The sequence below is a fragment of the Myotis nattereri genome (assembly GCF_964212035.1).
Source record: "Myotis nattereri genome assembly, chromosome: 9".
NCBI lineage: Eukaryota > Metazoa > Chordata > Mammalia > Chiroptera > Vespertilionidae > Myotis > Myotis nattereri.
This window is the reverse complement of record NC_138084.1, coordinates 46,607,906-46,630,175: the sequence shown is the minus strand read 5'-3', so window position 1 is coordinate 46,630,175 and position 22,270 is coordinate 46,607,906. Positions and strand designations below refer to the sequence as shown.

Genomic DNA, 22,270 nt, shown 5'->3' with positions numbered 1-22,270 from the left:
TCTGCTGCAGCATTTAAAATATTGAGGAGAGAGAGCTAAGGCAGCCTTGGGAACAAGCTTATATCCTGGGGTATAAAAGGATTCAGAGCAAGACAGAAAGATTGTGTGGGTGAATTAGATGCCAACACATATGTGGTGTTTTTATTTTTAGATTTGTCTGGATTCAGTAGATTTAATTGTTGGGAACCTTCTATGTCCTAGGCTTTGCTTAGGTATTGAGGGGACAGAAATGAATGCAACATTCCCTAACCAAAGGGACTTAGAGTCTGGCTGGAGATATGACACCTGTGGAAAATAAAGTGACAGGAGATTTCAGGAGGTGCTGTAAACGAGGAGGACCTACTCAGGCCTTTGGGCAGGACTGTATCAGAGGTAGCAAGTTGAAGGAGATAACACTAGTGGCGATAAGGCTGTTCCTGCGCAGGGTAGTATCTGGGACTTAAAGCACTCAGCAGATAGGAGATAAATTCCTTTGGATTTAATGCTGGGATGTTGTAACTGATAAGACATAGGGTTGTTTTTAGGTATGAGCATTTTTAATTTGTTAGGGTTAGTGATAATATGTTAGCATGGAATATTTTAAGAATCTGTGTTTTTAAAAATTGGTTTGAAAGGGGGGAGAGTGGGGAGAGGGAAGAGAGAGAGAGAGAGAGAGAGAGAGAGAGAGAGAGAGAGAGAGAGAGAGAGAGAAGAGAGAGAGAGAGAGAGAGAGAGAGAGGAGAGAGAGAGAGAGAGAGAGAGAGAGAGAGAGAGAGAGAGAAAGATTTGTTTTTCCATTTATTTATGCATTCATTGGTTGCTTCTTATATGTGCCTTGGTATACTGACACTCTAACCAGCTGGCCAGGGCTGGAATATTTTTAAAAAACAATTTATATATGGGAATAAAAGGTATAAGTAAGAGATAAATGAATAGTTGTCATTGTTTTACAGCGCAGCATTTTGTGTGCCTCAACATTGAGGTTTTGGCAGGATTCAGTTTCTCATGAGAGCTGTAATAATAGTGGCACTATTATTCCTGGCTTGAGAGATCGATTCTGGTGACTCTTCCTGTTTTATAACGACAGCACCTCCATTGGATCAGTGCTCCTCCCTTATGAGGTCATTTAACCTTAATCACTGCCTTAAAAACCTTATCTTCAAAACAGTCACAAAGAAGGGCTAGGGCTTTAGCTTATGAATTTTTCTGGGGAGGGGCGCACAGTTCACTACCTAACCATGTATTAACAAATACTTTTACCAAGTTGGAGTAAGTGTAGATAGAGTGCTCTGAGGGCCATCAGAAGGGGTGATTCTAGAAAGCCTTTGAAGAGGTGATAACATTTGAGCTGAGTCCAAAAGGACAAGCAGAGAAAGAAGAAAATTATGGGAGAGTAGTTTCTTATTGTATCCTCCCTGTAGAGAGGCTGGTTGGGGATGTTAGTACCTTCAAGTTTGTCCATTTCATTATTAGATACCTCTGATTATTATAGTACTAGAGGTCCGGTGCATGAAATTTGTGCACAGGTATGGTCCCTAGGCCTGGCCTGAGACCAGGGCCATCTTCCCTGGCTGCCGGCCCCGCCACCCACTGCCCCCACCCCCGGTTCCCCATTCGTCATCGGGCAATCAGAGCCTGCTGGCCGGGGTGGGGGATGGGGGAAGAGAAGGGACCGAGAGGTTGGTTGGCAGGCCCCAATCAGGTGAAAGGGGCCTGTGGGCTGGGAGCAGCTCCTGCATTAAGCGTCAGCCCCCTCGTGGTCAGTGTGTGTCATAGTGACCGGTAGTTCCGTCATTTGGTTCATTTGCATATTACCCTTTTATTATATAGGATTCTTGTATTGGTACAGTATAGAATTTCACATCCATTCATTTCTCACTCTCCCTTCCGCTCTGCTCCTTTCCCCCTCTTTCTTGGAGGGCACAAGGTGATTTGTATGAGCAGCTTCTTCATTAAGCGAATTCTAAGATTGCATCCACTGCATCCATATTTTTTTCTGGCCTCCAAGGTTCTCTGTAGTTGCTTCTGACTGGTGTTTCTGGCTCCATTAATTCATTCAGCCATTACTTAGCAGCCACATACTGTGTGCAAGGAATGCGTTTTGAGGTCTGGAATAAAGACAAAGTCTTTGCCCTTGTGAAGTGTATGTTCTATTGGAAGGAGTTAACCAATAAGCAAATATGTCAATTGATGATAAGTGCTATGCATACAAATAGTCCTAGGAGACCAAAGTCCATTAAGTTTAGTGCCTATATTTTTTTCTATGTGTTTTATTGTTTCAGGTCTTATATTCAGGTCATTTTGAGTTAATTTTTGTGTATGGGGTCAGATAGCAGTCTAGTTTCATTCTTTTGCATGTGGCTTTCCATTTTTCCCAGCATCATTTATTGAAGAGGCTTTCCTTTTCCTATTCTATGTTTTTGGCTCCTTTGTCGAAAATTAGTTGCCCATATATTTTTGGGTTTATTTATGGCCCATTGAGAGTCCTTAATAGGCAACTGGCCCTGCTATCTGGTTGCAAGAAAGAATGGTATATTAGATGACTATTTTATAATCAAAATTATCATTATTGACTGACTTCTTTTACATTTAACTGGCGGTAGCAGAAGATTATAATTCTCAATCTTTAAGTGTATTGTTCTTAAAATTACTTGTGGTTGCAAAAAAATTAACAATTTTCAAATCTTATAGGCAGTATGATCATGATAGTCATGAGTTAAATTTATCTAAGCAAAATTTGCTCATTATTACTGATCATTAGCCTTTATATAGTGTTTCCAGGGGTTACAAATGCAAATACCTGCAGAATCCAGGTGAGTGACTTGAAAGGAACTGGTCAGGCCTAAGATGACCACACAGACAAAAACATTGCTGACCAAGGTTCATGGAAGATTAATTTGTAAATTATTTACTTTGTAAACCAAAGGACTACATCAGCGCAAGGAGTTATTGCACTTAAAACAAGTTAACTGCTAACTTGTGTAAACTTGGGCAAGTCATTTGGTATTTCTAGGATTTAATTTCTTTCTTTGAAAATACAGTTTTATCGATCAAGTCCCTTCTACCTCACTTGATTCTGCTTTTTCATTTCTTTAGCTAATACTTTCTCCCTTGTAAGAAGGTCATCTTAATCACTATAATCTTTCTTCTTGATTATCTGGGACCAAGAAATCTCCCGTAGGGTACCAGGCAGTAAGAAGCACAGTGAGTATCATGTCCCCCCTTTGGTACCAGGCAGTAAGAGGGTCATAGGACTATGTTCAGTGGGAGGTGTCCTAGAGCCCCACTACTCAAAGTAGAGTCTGAACTGTTCCAGTCTGCAATGAGGGAAGCAAGAAATTTAGAGTGCTTAGAAAATTTTACAGCAGTTTGACAAAGAGTATTGTTTTTGATGAATCTAATAAAAAAGAAAATGAGGTTTATTTTATATATCTGTTTTTGCTTGATACTTAACATTTTTATTTTAATAGACTTTATTTTTATAGCAGGTTCAGGCTTACAGAAATATTGACCTGAAAGGACAAAGAGCTGCTGTATACTCCCTCTCCACTCACTCAGCACTTCCTCTATTAGCAACTTCCTGCATTTGTGTGGTACAATTGATGAACCGATATTGATACATTATTATTAACTAAAGTCCACAGTTTATATTCGGGTTCACTCTTTGTGTTTTACAGTTCTATGGCTTTTGACAAATGCATATCATATATCCATCATTATAGTATCATACAGAATAGTTTAATTGCCTTAAAAATGCCCGGTGTTCTATCTCTTCATCCCTATCCTCAATTCCCTTTTGAGCTCCTGGCAGCCACTGATCTTTTTGCACTTTCTATAATTTTGCTTTCCCAGAATTTCGTATAGTTGGAATCAGCCTTTTCAGACTAGCTTTTTTCACTTAGCAGTATATATTTAGGGTTTTCTCATGGCTTGATAATTCATTTTTTTTATTGTTGTTATGCCATTGTATGTTTGTTATCCATTCATCTGTTGGAGGATATATTGGTTGCTTCTGAATTTTGGCTCTTGTAAATAAGGTTATTTCTGAATTTTGGTTATTGTGAATAAGGATGCAATACATATTTGTGAACATATTTTGTGTGGACATAAATTTTCAACTCATTTGGGTAAGTTACCTAGGAATGCAATTGCTGAATTGTATGGTAAGCCTACATTTAACTTTGTAAGAAACTACCAAGCTATCTCCCAAAATGGCTATAAGATTTTGCATCTCATCAGCAGTGAATGAGAATTGTAGTTGCTTCACATCCTCAGCTGAATTTTATGTTTTTATTGTTTAGGATTTTAGCCCTTCTAGTAGGTATTTATTAGTACCTCATTGTTGTTCAAATTTGCATGTCCCTAGTGACATATGATGTTTATTATCTTTCCATATGCTTAATTCCCATCTCTATATCTTCTTTGGGGAAGTGTCCATTCAGATCTTTTGTCCATTTTTTAATCGAGTTGTTTGGTTTCTTCTTGTTGAGTTTTAAGAGTTCTTTGTGTATTTTGAATACAAGTTTTTCATCAGATATATACTTTGCCAATATTTTCTCAAGTCTGTGACTTGTATTTCTCTTAATAGTGTCTTTGCAGAACAGAACTTTTACATTTTAATTAATTGAAACTTATCAACATTTTCTTTTATGGATCGTGATTTTGGTGTTGTACCTAAAAAGTCATCACCAAACCCAAGGTCATCTGATTTTCTCCTATTTATCTCTAGAGTCTAGACATTTTATAGTTTTGCATTTTACATTTAGATCTATGATACATTTTGAGTTATTTTTTTGTGAGAAATGTAAAGTCTCTGTCTAGATTAATTATTTTTGCGTGTGGAGATATATTTCTTGCACCATTTATTGAAAAGACTATTCTTTCTCCATTGAATTTCCTTTGTCAAAGATCAGTTGACAATATTTGTGTAGGTCTGTTTCAGGCTCTCTCTTCTGTTCCGCTGATCTATTTATCTATTCTTTCACTTATACCACACTGTCTTGATCACTGTAGCTTTATAGTAAGTCTTGAAGTTGAGTAGTATTAGTCCTCTGATATATATCTATGTATCTATAGTTTTCTCTATAAAGACATATTGCCTAGGCCACACCCCAGACCAGTTGAGTCAAAATCTCTGATAGGACTTCAGTACATATTTTTAAACCTTCCCAGGTAATTTTGATGCCCAGGGAGAGCTGAAACCCACTATAACAAGACCATAAACTCTGAAGGAGTGGCTTGTATGAGATGCTTAGTTGTTGAATGAACAAGTGATGAAAAGAACCCAGGGTATTTTTCCTGGAGAAGAGAACAAGTATAGGGCTTGATAGCTCACCATACACACCTACCTGAAAGCCTTTCCTGTGCCATTTCCTGAAGGATGCTTTCCGAGTCCTCCCGGAGGCGGCATTGGAAGTTTACAGAGGCGCCTGGCTGCAGACGAGGAGGCACTGCCTTACAGTGCAACTTGCAAGTGAGCGCTTTTTTCCTGCACATGTTCCAGCAGGGCCTAGAAAACCCTCTGTCGGAGGATGCTTGCTGCATGTGGTGGGCAGTTGGGTAAGATCAGGTGCTATGATTATGGATCATTAGTGTGAAACACTATGTCCAAGGCAGAGCACTGTTTCTGGGACTTCCGGTAGTTGGAATGGCAAAGTACTCGGCCTGGGAAAGGTGAAAGATATTTAACAGAAGAGCTCTTTCTGTCCTCATGGAGTTCTTCCTCTGTTCCCTTCTGCAATTAGATTAATTTGGGCCCATTGAATGGAGGGGAGGTGCAGGTATCTGTCAGGAGAAATGGATAAATACCATAAAACTTCTCTCTACTGCACTTAAATAATTGATCAGGCATAATGTTGGTTACCTGCTGTTTGCCAGGCAGTAGGAAGAGGGATAAGCAGTTGATATAAAATTGACTACCATGGCAGAGAGAAATAAAGCATAGGTGTAGGAGTCAGACTAGAGTTGGGGCACTTTGGCCATTTACCAGCTGGGTAGTCTTGGGGAAGTCACTGCCCTCTCTCACTCGTCATATTCTGTTATTCAGCAAGTTCTGCTGCTTCCAAGCTGTGTCCTTAGAATTGACTTGTTTCTTCTTATCTTATCTTCTAGTGTATTAGTCTAAGTCAGTGGTCAGCAAACTCATTAGTCAACAGAGCCAAATATCAACAGTATGATTGAAATTTCTTTTGAGAGCCAAATTTTTTAAACTTAAACTATATAGGTAGGTACATTGTTATTAACTTAATTAGGGTACTCCTAAGGCTTAGGAAGAGCCACACTCAAGGGGCCAAAGAGCCGCATATGGCTCGCGAGTCACAGTTTGCCGACCACAGGTCTAAGTCATTACCATCTTCTCTCACCTGGAGTCCTGAATCTAATAACTAGATTCTATCACCCTCTCCTCTATTTTTCTTTTTTAAATAGATTTTATTGATTTTTTTTTTTTTTTTTTTTTTACAGAGAGGCAGGGAGTGGGATAGAAAGTCAGAAACATCGATGAGAGAGAAACATGGATTAGCTGTCTCCTGCACACCTCCTACTGGGGATGTGCGGGCAACCAAGGTACATGCCCTTGACTGGAATCGAACCCGGGACCCTTCAGTCTCCAGGCCGAAGCTCTATTCACTGAGCCAAACCGATCAGGGCTCTCCTCTATTTTTCATCATTTAGAGATCTTGTAAAAATGTAAATTAGACCTTGTCCTTCTGCTTAAAACCTTCCAGAGCCTTCCCATTGCTAAAATTTAGGACAAAATCCGAACTCCTAGTTATGACCTGGAGGAGGCCCTACATGATCTGACTCCCGCCATCTCTCTAAAGAGCGGGATGTAGAAGGGGAGTTGGTGAGGTAATGTTACCTCCGAGGGGTGTTTGGAAATGTGTGGGGTTTTTGTTACAGTTTCAATGATACTCACTGGCATTTAGGGGGTCCTGGGCCAGGGTTGGTTGGCACATGTCCTGTTATGTGTTGTTTAGCTCAGGGCCCACTCCAGTGCCTGGTTTATGACAGGTGTTTAAGAACACTTGAATGAAACCACATTCTTCTGGACCTCAGTATCACCCGTGTAGATTGGTAGAGTGCCCACTTCCTAAGACTGTGGTGAGACAGACGTAACCTTTTATAAAGCGCCTGGTACACAATAACACTTAATCCAGGGTGATTGCCGCAGGGCTTTCTTTGCTGTGACTGGGTATAAGCGCCCGCCCATCCTTTTCCCCGGGGCATTAGAATTAGACCCTGTCACCTTTGTGGGGGGGTGGGGGGTGGGAAGGTGGGTGCACCTCTTTCTCTGAAGCCTAATCTGATGGAGCCGAGGTTTGACTTCAGTTGTCCTGGAGTCCAGGCCCGGCTGCAGAAACGAAGGCACAGAGGTTCTCTTCCTGGACTCGGGGGCTCATCCAAGACCCGTAACTGGCCCGTGGGAAGCCTGGTCTAAGAGAAAAAATAACCTCCTGCTGGAGACTCAGCTGAGAGGGAGGGAAGGTGGTAGTCTCCCCTCCCGCCCTCGGTGCTTCTCGGAAAGGAGAAGCGCGGCTTCCTCCCGCCTCCTGGCCTCCCTCCTTCCCCCGCCCCTTCTGCTTCGCCAACCCCAAAGCGGCGCCTCCACTGCGCGCTGCGAGGGCGGGAGCGTGCTGCACCCGGGAGCTGGGAGCTGGGGCGCGGAGCTGCAGGGAGCCCGCTCCCGCCGACCGGAGGCCCGGGTGGAGCTCGGGCTTGGCGTGGCCAGGCCTGGAGGGAGAGAGGTGCGGCTCTGCGACAAAAACAGTGGCCGGAGATGCCGGGGCCAGCTCTCCCCACCAGGTACTGCCGGCCCAGCAGGGCGATGCTGGGGAGGGGTTAGTCTCTGCAGGCTTCGGAGCAGTGGTGATGCAAGGTTTGGTAGATTTAGGGTCTCTTCCCGTAAGAGATCCCAAATGAGAGAAGGGCTGAAGGGGAATCCTCCGAGGAGCCGACGCTGGGTGAGGCCAGCACTGGGATCAGAGCTGTGGCAGGGAAGGGCGTGAAGGGGAAGCTGGGTTTTGGGGAACTGCTCCGCCTCAGGAACCGCGCTCCTTTACCAGCACCCGTCTGCTTGGTGGCTAGGGCGGTACTTTTTCTCTGCCTTGGCTTAGCTACCTGCCAGCTGGGATGGTGGGTTCTTTTTCCCTCTTGGGTGCTGGGGAGGGGCATTGCATGATAAGTGACCTGTTAAGAGGTCCAGTCAACTGGGAGATAGGAAACTTGGGGGGCTGGCCCTGTGCCAGGAGCCGCTGTCAGCCTCAGTTTCCTTATCTCTTCAGCGAAGGGCTTGACATTCTGTTTGCAACTCTGGCTTTTCCGGGCTGTCAGATTGCCTTCTGGAAAAGTGAGCTGGTTTTATAAAGTCCTTCCCGTGGGCGGCAGAGAAGCCCCCTTCACCCTGGAGGAGACAGGTGAACTCTGGCAGCAGACCTGTGTCCTGTCTTCTAGCCAGCTTGTGGATGGCATCTTGCTGGTCTGCTCAGGACCCAGTGGCTTTCTGGGCAAGGCAGAGGTTGAGAATGCCGATTGTTTTGGTGTTGCGTGTAGGTGTGTTGTGTGCAGGGATGTGGGATTAGGAAGAAGCAGGCCAAGGTATGTTAATGGTTTTTCTCAAAACTGACCAGTTTTTTGATACTTAGGTATAAAGCTGTTTTAAACTAGGCTGTCTTCTCTGGAACCCCCTTGTTATTCTGCCAAGTTAATGACAGACTTGGGGTCTGGGTAATGTCTTAATCACTATAATCTTTCCTTCTTGATTATCTGGGACCAAGAAATACATGTCAGGCCTGGTATTAACCTACTTGATTATTTAGGACCTCCTTCCTCTCTTCAGTTTTTTTTATTTTATTTTATGACTCTGCTTCCTTGTCTTCCTCTTTCTACTTTTTCTTTCCGGCTCCTGGTGATTTTTTCTATCCTGCCCCTGACCCACCTTTTCTCCCAGCCTCAGTTTCGCTCTTCTTCCTGCTCCCTCATGCTTCCCCTTTCTTGTCCCTTCCCTTTTTCCTTCCCTCTCTTGGGTCCTTCTCCTGCTTGGTTAGGTGTTCTTCTCTTCCTTTTAGAAGTATTGATAAACTTTCTCATTATTATTGGGTTATTGGTTGTAGGGACCTTTGCTCTGGTGTTTGTGTGGTCCGAACACTCTCTAACTCCCACCTACCTCCCTGGCTTTTGGCTTTCACTTACAAATCCTTTCTTCCCCAAGTGTCAGCCTCTCTCCTTACTGCCTCAGTGCCTTGTGTTGGGCCTACCAATAGGCAGTCTTTCTTCCTGGATTTGTTCCCCACCTCCTTCCTGGAGGGGACTGGGCAGCAGCAGGCAGTAGGGAGAACGTAAGTTGGGAGGTGGGAGGTTGAACACTAGCCTGGGAGGAGAGCAAGAGGGTCCGGCAGAAGCTCACATTCTGGTGAGGTTGACTGGGAGAGGAACAAGACTCTTTGGCAGCTCTGAGGTGTTACTGACCTGGAGGAAAAGAGGTTAACCTTTGTGAGCCCAGGGAAGATGAGGGGGATAACGGGTGAGGTGGAGGCAGAGAAGCAGGAGTTCTGGGGGAGAACAGTGGTCTTTTGAAGAAGAGGGTGGCCTGGACAAAATGGGGGTTATTTGTGGATAGTGGTGTGAAAGAGGAACATACAGGTTAATCCTCTTTCCCTCTGAAGGCTGGCCTTTCGAACTGGGTTGTTTCTACTCAGCAAACTCTTCTTGGGCAGTGTTCTCACAGTAAGAGAGTGAGAGGGGAAGCGGAGATAAGGCAGGATTGCAGCTTTCCTGGCACTTACTGTCAAGACTAGAATGTGGAATGTGTATACATACAGAAAGCTTTGAATATGGCATCCATCCATCATGAGACATTCTCTGAATCATCTATTCTGGGTTAGTTATGGTGTCAGGTGCTGGGGATACACAAATGGAAACTGGACTCAGTTGCTGCCTCCCAGTACAGGTGAAGGAGTACGGATATCTGTAACCTCATGCAATAAACGTATGCGGTATAAGAGAAGTACAAAGGGCCGTGATAACACAGAGGGAACTTTTGATTCATCAAGTCAGCGACAGAGCTGGGTCCTAAACTCAAGTCTTCTTTAAAGGTGACCCCTAGTCTCTTACACCATGTGATCTTCTGGCCCTGTGTGTACATATAGTGTACATAGAGTTTCCTTATATTCTCATTTCTGCCTACCTGTGGGGTTAGACTCTAGGTTCTGCTGAGAAGGAAAAAGAACAGTTCTATATGGTAGGTCACTGTGCCATGGCCAAACAAACACTCATTACCTTGGAAGGGAAAGAGACTCGGTCCCTGTTCACTTCTCCTGGCTCTAGGCCATTGGGTGACTTGGTGCTGAGTTCCCTCTATGAGTCACTGGCTCTCTTCCTCTCCTTCCAGGCAGGCCCCTCCTCCCTCCCCAGTTTTCTTCAGTTCAACTTCTGGCGGGCAGTACAGTTCAGAGACCAGATGAAGCTAGGCGAGGCATTTTACTTCCATTGGCATCTGTAATATAGGGATTTAGCAGCTCATAGGGCTGGTGAAGATCAAGTGAAATAATGCATATGTGAAACTGCCCTGGAACTTGTAAAGCGCTCTGTACAAATGTTACTGTAGTTGTTCCCGAATGCATGTTCAGCCATGAAAAATGCTCAGGTGCTGCAGCCTGAAAGAAGTGCTCAGGGTTGCTCGCTGACTACAGCTGAACCCCAACTCTTGATCATAAAGGAAAAGGAGGGGGCTAGAGAGTGATTTGGAGACTGGTAATTGAGCCCCATGCTGAAAGAGGTATAGTGATTTGTTTAAGGTCAAGCAAATAGTAGGTGGCAAGTATAAAAATATATTGTTTTAAGTGATGCCTTGTGATATAGGAAAAAAAAAGAAAGAAAGAAAGAAAGAAAGAAAGAAAGAAAGAAAGAAAGAAAGAAAGAAAGAAAGAGGGAGGGAGGAATTTAAAAGCAGACTGACCTCAATTCAAATTCTGGTTCTACCACTTACTAGCTATCTGGTTTTTAATCTTTCTGAGCTTCATATGTAAAATAGAAGATATTTATACTTACCTTGAGGAGCTATAATAACATTTCAAAATAATTCTGTAAAAAAGAAAAATACATACAGTAGGGACTTGATAGCTATACTTATTCTTATCTTGCAAAAATAAACTCTGAAGTCACCTTCTTAAGAAAGTCTCCCCTCGCTGTGGGCTACTAAGGGCCCCTCTTTTGGATTCATGCAGCACTCATGTGCTTCCTCTCATCACGCAGACTGGCCCTTACCATGCTGTCCTATCATTGTGGTTTATGCATCTGCTTCTCCCATTAGTATGTGAATATTTTGAGAGCAGCCGCAGTGTCTAGTAAATCTTGGTGTCTACTTGGTGTGTACTCTTGCTGAGCCCTATTTAGTTGCTAGGAGTACATTGGTAAACACAGCAGACTTAGTTGCTCCTTTGGGAAGCTTACTGTTTATTGAGGAAGATGTATAGTAAGTAAGCAAATAGAATTAAAATTCATGATAGATGCTGTGAAAAGCAAACGTTCCATTTGGTTTCTATCTCTCTCTCCCTCTCCCTCTCTGAGGTCAATAAAAATATGTTTTAAAAAAGAGTTCCATTTATTCATGTCAGGTTTAAGATACTTATGAGAAATACAGGTGGGGTTGTCTAACAGATTGTATTTAGTCTGAAAGACAGATTTCGGGCTAGAGACAGACACTTGGCTAGAGATATCAACGTATAGATGATATGTAAAGCCATGGGAATGGATGAGATCATTTGTTGGAGAGTGTAGTGTATGAAGAATGGAGGTTCCTAGTCTTGGACATATAGAGGATAGCTAGCGAAGGAAGATAGGAGTAGACAGAAAGATAGAAGGAAAGACAGGTGAATGTGCATTCCCAGAAGCCAAGAAATAGAGCATTTGAAAGAGAAGGGAGATCAGTTATGTTGAATGTTACTGAGAAATTGAATAAGGTGAGAATAGAATAGTTGATTTGGTTTTTTATTTATTTTTTAAAATATGTTTTTATTGATTTTTTTTTTAGAGTGAGAGGAAGGGAGAGAGAGAGAGAAACATCCATGTGAAAGAAAAACATCGATTGGCTGCCTCCTGCACACCCACACTGGGCATTTGAAACATGGGCATTCAATTCCCTGACTGGGAATTGAACTGGCGTGACCTTTTGGTGCATGGGAGGACGCTCAACCAACTGAACCACACTGACCAGTTGATTTGGCAACATGGATATAATTGGTAATCTTGACAAGACTACTTTTGGTGAAATAATAGGATGTTAGTTGGCAAACAGAAGGGGAGGGAGTTGGGTAGTGTACTAGTAAGTAGACACTTCTTTTGAGAAGTTTTGCTATAAATGGGAACAAAAAACTAAATGGTATTTGGAGGAGGATGTTGGTGTCAAGGGAAAGGAGTGTGTGTGTGTGTGTGTGTGTGTGTCTGTCTGTCTGAATAGGAGACACATAGGATATTTACCCAGTGTTCTTATATCAGACCAAAAATTTGGAGATAAAACTTGATTTTTTTCTTTTTATTTTTTTCTCATACTGTTCATTCACTCTCGAAATAAATAATTTGGCTCTACCTTCAAAATATATCAACCTTGGCAATACTTCTTTCTACTTACTACCATTCATTCAAGCCACCATTAGTTCTCACTTGGATTATTGTAATTACTTCTTAATGACCTCACTACTTTTCCTCCCCTGAGATCACTGCTCAAAACTCTTCACTGTTTTCTCACACTTGCTGCAAAATCCAAACTTACTGTGTTCTGTAAGGTCCTGCATAATCTAACCTCTGGCTGTCATCTCCAATCTCACTTTCCTTCCACATTCTCCTTGTTCACTCAACTCTTGTCTTGTTGGCCTTTTTGCCATTCTCCATGCCCAAATATTCTTTTCTAGGACAATTGTACTTACTGTTCCCTCAGCTTAAAATGCTTCCAGGTATGATTACTATGATTTGCTATCTTATTTCATTCAGATCTTAAGTGTGCCTTCCTTAGAGAAGCCTGTTCTGATCACTTTTTTTTTTAATATTTTTTTAATTGATTTTTTACAGAGAGGAAGGGAGAGAGAGAGAGTTAGAAACATCGATGAGAGAGAAACATCCATCAGCTGCCTTCTGCACATCTCCTACTGGGGATGTGCCCGCAACCCAGGTACATGCCCTTGACCGGAATCGAACCTGGGACCTTTCAGTCCGCAGGCCGACGCTCTATCCACTGAGCCAAACCGGTTTCGGCCTGATCACCTTTTTTTATGTACCACCTCCATCCCTGTCTCCCCTCTCTCCTTTCACATATACTACTCTTCAGTTTTCATTATGGACTTGAAATGTATATTTATTTGCTTATTTCTTTGTTTACCTCTCCTAACTAGTTCATACACTCCATGAACACAGGAACTTTGTCTTATTCACCTAGATTAGTACTGGTACATTGTAGATGCTCAATAAATATATGTTGAATGGCTGAATATATCTAAGAGAGATATATCAGTCTTTGTCAATCACCATTATATTTTGTCTCTCTGATTTTGACCACTCTTAAGTACCTCATGTAAGTAGAATCAGAGAGAGAGAGAGAGAGAGAGAGAGAGAGAGAGAGAGAGAGAGAATATTAATGGAGCTGAAAGAGGATATCATTCCAGGTGAGAGAGAGAGAGAGTACAAGTAAAGAATACAAATATATATATTTGATTTTAGAGAGGAAGGGAGATGTAAAGAGAGATAGAAGCATCAATGATGAGAGAGAATCATTGATCAGCTGCCTCTTGCATGCCCCATACTGGGGATTGAGCCTGTAATCCGGGCATATGCCTGACTGGGAACCTGGTTTTCATAGATTGATGCTCAACCACTGAGCAACACTGGCTGGGTGAGAGAATGGCTTTTGATGGGACACCTTCTTTACTGTAACTGGATGGTGCAGGTGCAGGGAGGCATGTAATTTGGGGGTGGGAAGATGGAGTTCTCTTGCAAAGATTTCTGTTTTCTCATGGAAGATAATCTTATCAACTAAAGATGAGTAGAGAATCCAGTTGAATGCCCATTTGAGGTAAGATAATCACAGCTAGGGAGGTACCATAATTTTCAAGTGAAACTAGGTATGTTCTCAAGGGCATTCAACTGCTTCAGTATAGAGACAGTTGGGAGATAGAGTAGTTCAGTTTCCAATTGAAGTTGGAAACAGAAAAGGCAAGGGGGTGATCTAAAAAAAAAATCAGAGTTATTTAGATTGATTGATCAGATTTGTTTAAAGTATCTGACAGATTTTACTTAGATTCAGTTATGCATTGCCCATAGTTAACATTTAAGTTTTAGTTCACTGGTCCCTACCTCATGAACAGGCTCCTACTGTAATATGACGGTCCATACCATTGTGAACTTTTGGCACATTGTAGTGTATTTATTATATAGTAATTTCTAGTTGCCCTTACTTTTTTCCTTTTCTTATTGTGGTAAAATATGTATAACATAAAATTTATCATCTTACGTATTTTTAAGTGTACAGTACAGTGGTATTAAATACATTTATATTATTGTGCAACTATTATCACCATCTATTCCCATTAGTCTTCATCTTGTAAAACTGGAACTCTATACCTATTAAACCCATTCATCCCTCCTCCAGCCCCTCTCAGCCACCATCATATTTTCTGTCTCCATGATTTTGACTACTCCAGGTGCTTCATATAAGTGGAATCATACAGTATTTGTCTATTTGTGATGGGCTTATTTCACTTGCATAATGTCTTCAAAGTTTATTCATGTCATTGCATATTGCAGAATTTCCTTTCTTTTCTAAATAATATTGCATTGTATGTATATACCACACTTTGCTTATTCATTCATCTGTCAAATGTATTGCATCAACACTTTAGCTATTGTGAATAATGGTGCTATGAATATGGGTATACAAACATATTTTTGAAACCCTGCTTTCAATTCTTTTGGGTATATACTTAGAAGTGGAATTGCTGGATCATACAGTCATTATATTTTTATTTTTAAACTTGAGGACTGGTGCATGAAATTCGTGCATGGGTAAGGTCCCTAGGCCTGGCTGGTGATCAGGGCCAATCAAGGCCTTCCGGCTGCCAGCTGGGACCTTCCTTCATTCTGCGCCGCCCCCTGGTGGTCAGCGCATGTCATAGCAAGCGATCAAACTCGCCATCTCCCGGTTGAACTCCCGAGGGGGACACTTTATATATTAGCCTTTTATATATATAGATTATTATTATTTTTTAAATCCTCACCTGAGGATATTTTTCCACTGATTTTTAGAGAGAGTAGAAGAGAGAGAGAAAGACAGAGAAATATCTATGTGAGAGAAGCACATCGATTGGTTGCCTCCTGCATGAGCACTGACCAGGACCCAGGCTGGGGAGGAGCCTGCAACTGAGATACATGCCGACTGGATTTGAACCCGGGACCCTTTAGTCTGCAGGCCGACGCTCTATCCACTGAGCCAAACCAGCTAGGGCCTGTAATTCTATTTTTAATTTGTTAAGGAAGTGCTATTTCTGTTTTCCACAGTTGCTTTATCATCTTACATTCCTACCAACAGTGCACAAGGGTCCCATTTTCTCCACATCCTCACCAACACTTGTGTTTTTTTAATAGTAGCCATCCTAATGGTGGCGAGGTGGTATCTCATTGTAGTTTTGACTTTCATTTTTCTAATGATTAGTCATGTTAAACATCTTTTTATTTGCTTATTGGCCATTTGTATATCTTCTTTGGAAAAATGTCTGTTCAAACCCATTGCCCATTTTTTTCTTTTCATTTTTAAATATATTTTTTATTGTTGATAGTATTACAGATATCTCCCATTTTCCCCCTTCTCCCCCCTCCTCCCAGCCCCTATCCACCACCCCAGGTTTTCACTACCCTGTTGCCTGTGTCCATCCATTGCCCATTTTTGAATCAGGCTCTTTTGTTTTTTGTTGTTGTTGCTGTTGAGTTTTAGAAGATTAATGTTGTGGCTTTTAAAAAATAATTATTTATTGATTGGAGAGAGAGAGAACATTGATTTGTTGTTTCACTTAGTTATGCATTCATTGATTGATTCTTGTATGTGCCCTGTCTGGGGATTGAACCCAGAAGCTTGGTGTATTGGAACCATGGTCTAACCAACTGATCTACCAGGGTTGAGGATCGATGGTTTTTGATTTTTGAGTGATTTTGACAGACTATGATTAGGGAAAAAGAGAAGCAAAGGCAGGGGGGAACTAATGGATAGTGCATTGGAGCTTAAAATGAAGTCTAGGAATTGTGGTGAAAGTTCTTGAGTAAGTGAGCTGTAGGAATAAGAGGTTGTGTTTGGAGTAGATATGACTCATTCCAAATATTGGAGTAGATGCACATTTTGGTGATAAGGTTCAGGATGTGATCATGGTAGTACCGGCTAACTTGGACTGGAGGTCAGCAACTTGGCCAGAGTGTTGGAAGATCATTAATGTTGCTGTCAAAGTCACCTAGAATGGTAACTGCTGTGGTGCAGAGGAAGGCTGATCTAGGAACTAAAGCCTTTGAGTGGGGTGGCCAGGAAGTGAGTATGAGGCAGCAAGAAAGTGTGATAGCAGCCAGTGGAGGCTACTAAAACGAACAGAGGTTTCTACAAGAGGAAGAGAAAGAAATAGTTTTATGAAATAGCACTGAAAATTAAGGACAACATTGATTGGTTGGGTATGAGAGAGAACACAGCTTCCAGTAGAGAGGGCTGCTAGAGAGGATTCTTCTTCAGATGGTAGCCAGGTTTCCTTTAAGGCAAGGAGGCAAGGAGTCGGAAAGGGGTGAGGAGTTTGGTCAGACAAGAGGGTAGAAAAGGTTGGGAATGAGAGTTTTGGGTGATTGAGAGTGACTGAAGTCAAATGGGCACTGGAAGCTTGATTGGCTTAGTCTGGATATCTTTTAGAGGCCAAGAGGGCAGTCCATTTTCATGCTGTGGTTCTTAATACTTCCAAGAGAAAATGTTCCTTTGAGGCAGCATGTGGCATTGTGGGAAACCACAGGATATGTTCAGGCAGCGATTACCTGGAAGATCACCTATTTAGGAGACAGCAGAATAGATTCCAGTGTTTCTTGGAAGGTTGAACCAGATTGCCTATTGATTCCTTCTCAGATCGTATGGGCTATTTTAGCGATGATTTTCTCAGTTCAGGCCATTCGTTAAGAGGTCTAGAGGTTTGAAGCTTACTCTTGGGAGTAGCTCAACTGATGCTGCAGGTCAGGAAGGTAGGGAGAGGATTATAAGACCGTTGGTACTGCTTTCTGGAAGTAACTCTGCCGGGAGCCGGTCCATCCTTGCTGTTTCAAGGGACCTGGCATATATGGCATACTGTTCTTAATATGTTTGCTCACCTTCTTGGCACTATGTGTTTTAACCAAGGTCTCTGAGAAAGGTTGTTTCCCCAGGTAGGGATTTTCCCCTGAAGTTAGGGAGGGAATAAAACCTCTTAACTAAGTGCCAGGCGGGTAATTAATCACTTTAAATATGAACAATCATGCTTAAGCTACATAATCTTTACTCCCTGGAATGGAGATAAGAAACGCCCTAACCTTTGTAATAGAGATTGATAGGATTGAATCAACTGGTATAAATACAGATGTAACAAGACAGCAAGAGACAGAGAGAGAGACAGAAATTGGCACAGAACCTACACAGAACGTTCTCTAGAGACAGAAGAACTTCGCTGGAGAGAACATGGCAAAAGATCCTGGACAGAAACTGGCCTCAGAACCTAGAGACAGAACCTAGCGAGAGAACATAGCAAAAGATCCTGGACTGAACCTGACTACAGAAATTGGCAAGAGAACCTGACTAGAACCTGGTGACTGAACCTGGCTGGAGAACCTGGACAGAACCTGGCTGGAGAACCTAGCGAGGGAACATGGCTACAGAACCTGGCTGGAGAACCTGGAGAACCTGGAGAACCTAGCAAGAGAACATGGACACAGAACCTGGCTGGAGATCCTAACCAGAACTTCGCTGGAGATCCAGACCAGAACTTGGCTGGAGATCCTGGCTAGAGATCCTGGCAAGGCTGCTGATCAACTGAACGCTGTCTCCGTGTCATTCCTTCTTCGCCGACTCTGTCCACACCTTTGGGGACCCCTGGACCTGCTGGGGTTGGACCCTGGCATAACTCTAGGGACTATTTTTCAGGGGTGGTAGGAATGAGGAAGATGTGCAGGTGTGATCGGTTGGGGGAGGAGAGGATGAAGGTACCAGGCCAACCTTAGTGACCTTAATTAAGTCTGACACCAAATCTCTCTGCCTTTTCCATTTCACTTTGCTTGCCTCTCAGACCTCACCAATTGCAAGAAGCCTCCCAGGTACAGTTCTTTGTTCATTCTGTCTCAAATAATAATCAGTGTAGAAAATACTTGTAAGGGAATCAGAGTTATCGGAGGCGAGTCATGGCTTTCTCCCTATTTCATTGAGTGATCTTAGATAAATTGCATACCCCTTTGGTTTCAGGTTCCTAACTATAACATAAAGATTTGGAACTGACTGATTTTTCAAGATTCTTCCAGTTCCTAGTGTTTCCTTTTCTCTTCCCACTAAAACAGGTTGCTTTTTAGTGAACCTGTACTATTACCAGGTCTGTGCTGGGCCCGACTCTGGAATACAGAGGTTAATCAGATTCAGTTTTATCCCTTGATTTGTTCATAGTCTGGTGAAGTTAATGTGATGAAATATGGAAACTGCTGCTTAGAAGTATGTATAAAATGCTATTAAATTGGGGGAAGGAAGATGTAGAGGGGGTGTTCTGTGAAGGTTTTCATAGAGGAAGTGAGTCAAACTGGGTCTTGAAGATTGAGTTGGACTTTGTTTGGCAGACGAGTTGGGACATTTTCAGCAGGGAGAGCAGTGTGGGCAAAGGCAGGGGCGTGAATGCATACTGAGCTGGGACAATTCGTTTAGGAAATAGCGGAGAAAAACTGGAGAGATGAGTGGGGGATGTGAACACATATTTGTTGGATATTTATTTTGTGCCAGGTAGCATGCTAGACGCTTTTATGTATGCTTTTTAATTCTCATAACTGTATAAGTAGGTAGCCTTATTTGAATTTTGCTAAGAGGAAACTGAGGGTTAGAAATTAAAGTAGCTTTCCTTACCGTCCAGAAGCAGCCTCCAGCTTTCCTCCCTGCTACCTCAGCAGTTGTTTTCTTCTTGCTAAAGTGGCTGGAGGCTGCATAGCGGGATTGTCTTTGACATGTCAGAAGGACATCCCTCAGCAAATTCAAGACTGCAGCATTCTAGGCCTCTGCCAAAGAAAACCTCCTGGCACAATTTAATTAAAGATCAGATTCTCATAACTAGGTGTCAAGGGCATGCAGTACTCCCCAGTCTTGGGGGGAGTATAGGTCATGCCAGTTTCAGCTGCTCTGAGTTGTTGGAACTGAGAAATGTGATTAATATATATTTGGAATAGATTTTATTTCTTCTTCTTCCTTTCTCTCCTTCATTTAAAATAATGGTCTGGGGGGTTATTAGGGGTTACCTAGTGCGTCCCTTTGCTTCTAGCGTGAACAGTGAGGTGCGATGATGCGGTGGAAGAAAAGGAGGTCTTGGTTATAGACTTCACTTCAGGTTCCTGCCTCTGCGGCCCACTAGCTATGTGACCCTGGGTGACCGGAAGCATCTCTGAGATTTTGTTTCTTCTGATTTGCTCACTATTTTATCTCCCGCACCTAGCACAGCCTGGCAAACAGTAGGTAATAAATAAATATTTGCATGAATGACTGAGAAAATCGATACCAATTGAATAGATTTCCAAGTTTTCTGTAAACTCCCACATGTGATCTAATGTTAATGGTGATTCAAATATCAGCCCCAAATGATGGCAGAAATCCTATTTGTGAAGATAGTTTGCCCAGAAGGTTCTCTGGGGAAACTGTTTTAGAATTTTAGGCAAGTTTCTTGGGCAGTGTAAAGACTCTCCCAGACTTCCCAAGTCTCATTGTGTGAGCTCTCGGCATCACAGAGAGAATTCACTGAGAATTCACTGCAGACGGGTAGCAGCTGGTCCCTCCTTCAGGCAACACCTCTTTTTTCATTGTCATCTCTTTACAGCCTTTAAAAAAGTCAACAGTGTCATCTTTTATTTTTAACATGAGACATTCATTGCACAGATCTAGATTTGCTAAGAAGGGACCATTTTGTGACTAAAAAATGCTGTAAAAGACCCTCTGTGATTCCTGCACCCTCCTTTTTCACCTTCACGTTGCATTCTTCCACACTGTACTCTCACACTTATATTATTCCCGTGGTCTAGGATGCATTTGCCTTCATTGCTCTCCATCAAAATCATTTATTTATTGTCTGTTTTCTTTGGTTCAGGTACTAGACCAGAGCTGTTCCAGACCAATTGCATCAGAGCTTAAGCCACAACTTCTTAATAGGAAAATTTTCAAACATACAGCAAAGTTCAAAGGATTTTATAGTGAATAGCTGTAAAACCACCATCTAGATTCTTCTGCCATAAACATTCTCATATACTTGTTTTATCACATCCATTATATATTATATATTGACATGTATAGTATATCACATCCCTATGTTCATCCATTAATCAATTTTATTTTTAAAAATGCATTTCAAAGTAAATTGCAGATATTAGTATACTTCCCCTTAAGTACTTCAGCTGGTGCTTTAAGAAGCTCATAGGGATTCTAATAGTCGAGAGTCAAAGACCACTAGTCTGACCTATTTATTACCCTACTCTTAATACCATCTCTTCTCATGAAGCCTCATTGATTACCTTAATTCAATATAGGTATTCCTTTCTGTGTCTTCTGACATTTTATCGCTTGTACTGCTCTATGGCACTCTTTTAAATGGTCTGGCATTGTGGTTTTCTAGGTCCTGTCTATCCTGCTTTCTAGACTGTGAGAACCTCTAGAGTTGGGATCATATCTTTTTCATTTATTTGTCTCCAAATCTCTGGTTTCTGGCATAGCACCTTACATGTAAGTACTTAGTAAAAAGTTATTGATTTGAATTGTACTTGAATGAGGAACCTGCAACTACAGCAAAAGGTGTATATAACTTTCATGTGGCTGATTTGAGGGCCAGGGATTTGTGTATCTTCTCTGGTGCTTATTAGCTCCTGGAAGAAATTTGGGAAATATCAATCAAGTCCAGCCCAAACATGTTTATATATTTCTATATTTGCTATTGGCTAGATGTGACCAACCTAAACATAAATCAGAAGTAGAATTCAGGTCAGAAAAGGGACAAAGAGGCTAGAATTACCTCAAATATAGTTGGAAAATCCTTTGGCAGAGAGTCTGAAGACATGGATTCTAATCCCCACCTTTATTTATTTATTTTAAAAAATGTTTTTATTGATTTCAGAGAGGAAGGGAGAGGGAGAGAGAGATAGAAACATCAATGGTGAGAGAAAAATCATTGATCGGCTGCCTCCTGCATGCCTTCGCAGTAGGGACTGAACCCACAACCTGGGCATGTGCCCTGACCGGGAATTGAACCGTGACCTCATGGCTCATAGGCCGACGCTCAACCACAGAGCCATGCCAGCTGGGTGGAAGATGATTTCAGATATCTAAAGTTCTGTCTGGGGAAGAGGCAATAATCTTTTCTGAATAGCCCTAAGAGATGGGATTTAGGACTAATAGATGGAAGTAGTTTTTGTTTGTTTATTTACTTGTTTATTTGTTCACTTGTTCTTTTATTTGTTCATTTGTTCAACAAGTCTTTATTGATTACCTATTCTTTGCCAGGCCTGGGGTTGGGGATTGAGAAGTAAACAAGACTGGATTTTGTTTTGGGGGTGTTCATAGTCTGGCAGGGGAGAGGAATGAAAGGGGAGGCAAATGTGTAAACAAGTAATTGCCATGCAGTGTGAGGTAGACAGAACTTAATATAAGTGAGAATTCTCTAAGTGAGGTGACCAAAGATAGAATAGGCTGACTTTGGAGACTGTAGATTTTTTTTTTATCACTGGAGGTTTTCAACCATAGGCAGGAGACCTAGGCTGGAATGTGGTGCAGTGAATTCAAACACTGTGTTTCAAAAGCAGATTTTCTGTTTTCAGTAACTTGGGCTCTTTCTGAAAGTGGAGCTCTACCACCAAGAATTCCCCAGGCACAGGGAAAGAACTGAGAAATGAAGGAAAGCTGTATGTATCAGAAAGGCTGCTGAAGCCGTTTTTGGCACAGTCCTGGGCAGTGGTCATAAAAGGGAGTTACAGTCAATGAAGTTGTTGGCTGAAGAGGCAAGGAAGGGCCTGCTTAGAGTATCAGGTGGCTGCAGGG

At 42.1% G+C, this 22,270-nt stretch overlaps 1 protein-coding gene across 2 annotated transcripts in view; it reads left to right on the top strand.

The window, feature by feature from the left end:
* Positions 1-22,270, top strand: part of PAK1 (p21 (RAC1) activated kinase 1) — a 126,227-nt gene that overhangs the window by 44,596 nt on the left and 59,361 nt on the right. Inside the window, exon 1 of one of the 2 annotated variants that reach the window (XM_081100076.1) lies at positions 7,566-7,782. The exons of the other annotated variant lie outside the window; for it this stretch is intronic. The gene's annotated coding sequence lies outside the window, so the exon portion shown is untranslated. Of the gene's footprint in view, positions 1-7,565; positions 7,783-22,270 lie in introns of those variants that run through there. 2 annotated transcript variants of the gene reach the window in all.